The sequence below is a fragment of the Podarcis filfolensis genome (assembly GCF_964270895.1).
Source record: "Podarcis filfolensis genome assembly, chromosome: 17".
Lineage (NCBI taxonomy): Eukaryota > Metazoa > Chordata > Lepidosauria > Squamata > Lacertidae > Podarcis > Podarcis filfolensis.
In genome coordinates, this window is record NC_139621.1 from 37,840,376 (window position 1) to 37,844,903 (window position 4,528).

Genomic DNA, 4,528 nt, shown 5'->3' on the forward strand with positions numbered 1-4,528 from the left:
GAGGTGATGCAGAGTTGGATCTGTGTGTGTGTGTGTGTGTGTGTGTGTGTGTGTGTATAATTTGTGTATTTTAGGCTGCTTTGCCCTTGTTCCTTACCCCTTTTTAATGTTTGTTTTTTGTAAGTTGTTTTGAGCTTCATTTGGAGGGGGGAGTAATTAACAAATAAATAGTAATAATCACCTCAGCCAAAACTTAATTGAGATAAGACAAGCTGTACTTTAGCTCAAACACCTTAGAATATATGAGAGCTCATGCCCTCTTTTAATCCTTAATGTAACATTATCAGATTACTTTGTGCTAGTAATGTCCAATTCTCATTGATTTTAAAGCCAGGGGGAACCATTAGTCTGATGTAGTCTGCCCTCTTACGTAACCCCAACCACAGAAATTCACTCAGCCATTCCTGCACTGAAGCCAGAATTCTTGGAGGAACTGAAATTCCAAATGTATGTATTCTATCAAAGTGTGAGCCATTAGAGTTCTTTAAGACCTCAGACCATTTCTTTGAAGCTGATTTCCATTGCTGGCGACTTAATTTTTTATTCTCAAGTGTTTTGAGTTTGTACTGGCTTTCATGCCTATCTTTTTGGAGATATAAAAAGATATCCACCCATAATCACATCGCACATTTATTTCACTTAACTCTCAGGCCATTTCAAAACTTCAGGAGCGCCATACATGTTAAAAAATAAGACCTGTAATACACATTGTCAAAATGTAGCCCTGCCGTCTTAAGGGAAGAAAAGTTTGTTCATCCCATTTTACTATTTTTAATGTATACCGATCTCGCTTAGGAACAGCAGGATTTACTGTACATAAGGGACGTGGGTGGCGCTGTGGGTTAAACCACCGAGCCTAGGACTTGCCGATCAGAAGGTCAGCGGTTTGAATCCCCGCGACGGGGTGATCTCCCGTTTCTCGGTCCCTGCTCCTGCCAACCTAGCAGTTCGAAAGCACGTCAAAGTGCAAGTAGATAAATAGGTACCACTCCTGTGGGAAGGTAAACGGCGTTTCCGTGCACTGCTCTGGTCTCACCAGAAGTGGCTTAGTCATGCTGGCCACATGACCTAGAAAGCTGTACGCCGGCTCCCTCGGCCAGTAAAGCGAGATGAGCGCCGCAACTCCAGAGTCGGTTATGACTGGAACTAATGGTCAGGGGTCCCTTTACCTTTACCTTTATACTGTACATACATATGTATATACATCTATACATACACAGTGTGGGGTAGTGGTTAGAGTGGTGGGCTAGGACCTGGGATGCCCGGGTTCAAATTCTTGCTCAGCCATTGAGCTCACTGGGTGACCTTGGACCAGTCACTGCATCCGCCTAACCTGCCTCACAGGATTGTTGTGGGAATAAAACAAAGGCAGGGAGAACCAGGCATTCCGCCTCAAGCTTCTTGGAGGAGAAGTGGAATGCAAATGCGGTAAATAAAGGATACACCAGGGCTCCTGGCAATCTGAAACAGAAGCCTTGCAATCCTAACTGGGGATTTGAACCTTGGGCCCCATTTTTGTTGGGGGAGGTCAATGTATAAAGTCAATAAACCAACCTGGGTTTCCTCCTCTTCATAGCCCTAGGCTGGCACTTGACATGGACTGGTTGGACACAGGAATAGTGGGAGGAACCAGTTGAGGGACATATCCCAAGGGAAAAAGGCTCAGATCCCAAGGAGTGGTGGTGGGACAACAATGATTGGTCAGAGGGAGAAGACCGGGAGGAGGAGGTCTCGGAAGCTGAAGACGTAGCGGGGCTTAGGGAGTAGGGAGACTCTCTGCAGGGACAAGTCCAGAATCAGAGATAGAAGCATAGCTGTCAACTTACAGATTTGAAAATAAGGGACCAGCAGCCTCGAAAATAAGGGATCAGCAGCCAAAATAAGGGATTTTCCAGGCACAGGTATGTTCAACTTCTGAGCCCCTCCGAGCCAAAGGCAGAAAGCCCAGCCAGCAGCCAAACGAAGCCTCAAGCGGTGGTTCCCACGGCGCAGCAACCTGGCAAAGGGGATTCAGCAAGGAAAACCACCGTCACCTCTCCGCTGGGAAGCGCTGAGCAAAGGTGAGTCCCCAGACAACGCGGCCGATTTGATCGGCACAAGGCATGCAAGCTCCACCCCCCCAGTCGTTCTTAGACTCCTTATTGGGTGAGCAAAGCAGCCAAGCAACACAGCTGGAGCCTCCCTCCTCCCTGGCCGGCAGGGAGAGAGGGAGAGGAGCTGCTTCCTTTGAAACCCGGGAAATTTAAGGGACATCATCAATAAGGGACAGCAGCGGGACACAGCGCTGGGATAAGGGAGTTTCCCGCCAAATAAGGGACGGTTGACAGCTATGGATAGAAGCTGAAGCAGGAGAGGAAAGAGGCCAAGAGGCAGAGATAGGCCCGGCTCGGGAAGAGGCAAGGGGGTCTCCGCTTCCTGCTGCGACAAGCTCCCCTCCCCCCTGGTGTCCTAGAACCAGGAGAGGCATGAAAAAGGCAGAGCAGCGGCAGGCGCAGTTTCCGATTGCTTGGAAAACACCCTGGAGAGGCGGGGACATCGCCAGCTACAGGAAGGCAGGGACTTTTAGCCTTGGCAACTGCTTCATGAGGGCAAGACCTGAGCTGCTGTGCTCATCCTGCCTAACACTCCAGTGCAGATCATGTTTTGCTAATAAAGAGTTAACTCCAATGCACTTGGTGTGATTTACTGCTGGCTTGCTCCTGTCAGCACTCCAACAGAAGACATTTTGCTTCCCCCAAGCCAAGGTGCATAGCATCCAAGGCCCCCTGAGGTTTTGACTTCTAAAGCCTTAAATGGCCCAGTACCTCAAGGATCGCCTCTCCCCATATGAACCAACCCAGGCCTTGCGAACGTCAACTGAGGCCCTTCTTTCTGTGGTCTGGATGGTGGCAACACGAGAACGAACCTTTTCTGCAGTGGTTCCCCATTTGTGGGCTGCTCTCCCCAGAGAAGCTCGCCTGGTGCTTTCCTTAAATATCTTTAGATGCCAGGCAAAAATGTTTCTCTTTAACCAGCCCTTTGGCTGGTTAACATTCTATGGCCTTTTAAATATGTTAGTGGGAGGAGAGATCATTGGTTTGTCTTTGTCTTTGTTCTATTACACATTTTGTGCTCTCATCTTGCATTTTTATGTTGTGAACCGCCCTGTGATCTTTGGATGAAGGGCGTGATACAAATTTAATAAATCATCATAATCATAGCAGCAGTGAACAGCACAGGGAACTACAATCAGGGGTGCGAACTTGAATAAAATATTGGAGGGCAGGCATGGATGTAGCCAAGATTTACGTGAGGGGGGCAGAATCTCAGTTAATTAAGTATTTTTAATTTATTTACTTGATGGGGGGCCCTGCCTTGCAAAACTGATCACAAGATGCAGTGTGCACACACCATTTTAATGGCAATGCCCATTAACTTGTAGGGGGGTGGCCCTCTCAAATATTTTATGGGGGGAGCCAAAGGGACCTTGGCCCTAGGAGTTGGCTCTTAAGCAATCATGGCTGGCTGGCAGGCCTGTTGACTGCATTCCTTAATGTAGAAGCACTCCTACCATGACCGAAAAATGTGTTGTGTCAAGGTGCCCTGGAGTTATGTGAATCCTGTTAGGGTGTTGGAGGCAAAGCTCTGTGAGGAAGAGAAGAAAATTTGTTGCTCTCTCTCTCTCTCCCTCTATTTATTTCTTTTTTGGCTGGGTTTCTGCATCTATCATCCTTCTGGCAGGCAGAAATTCGGCAGGTGGGGAGGATTTCCTTTCAATAGTCCTGCTGGAACCTTTGCAGGGACTTGAGAGCTTCCATTGGATCCTTGTGATGGATTGCTTTGAAGTGATTTCTGCACCAGGAAAGGGATTTTTGTTGTTGTTTAGTCGTTTAGTCGTGTCTGCCTCTTCGTAGCCCCCTGGACCAGACCACGGCAGGCACTCCTGTCCTCCACTGCCTCCCGCAGTTTGGTCAAACTCACACTGGTAGCTTCGAGAGCACTGTCCAGCCATCTTGTCCTCTGTCATCCCCGTCTCCTTGTGCCCTCCATCTTTCCCAACATCAGGGTCTTTTCCAGGGAGTCTTCTCTTCTCATGAGGTGGCCAAAGTCTTGGAGCCTCAGCTTCAGGATCTGTCCTTCCAGTGAGCACTCAGGGCTGATTTCCTTCAGAATGGAGAGGTTGGATCTTCTTGCAGTCCATGGGACTCTCAAGAGTCTCTTCCAGCACCATAATTCCAAAGCATCAATTCTTCGGCGATCAACCTTCTTTATGGTCCAGCTCTCACTTCCATACGTCACTACTGGGAAAACCATAGCTTGAACTATAGGGACCTTTGTTGGCAAGGTGATTAACCCCCTCCCACACACCTGTCCTGTATTTTGCCCAACCAAAGGTGGCAACCCTACTTAAAGCACAGGAATTAAGCAGCAAAACGAACTTTACCACCTCCAGGCTAGGGCAGAACCAGCGAACGAGCGCGCATCCCTTCACCACCGTGCGCCCCACCTTCCTTCCCCGCCTCCACCGCGTCCTTCCCCGGCTTGTTTG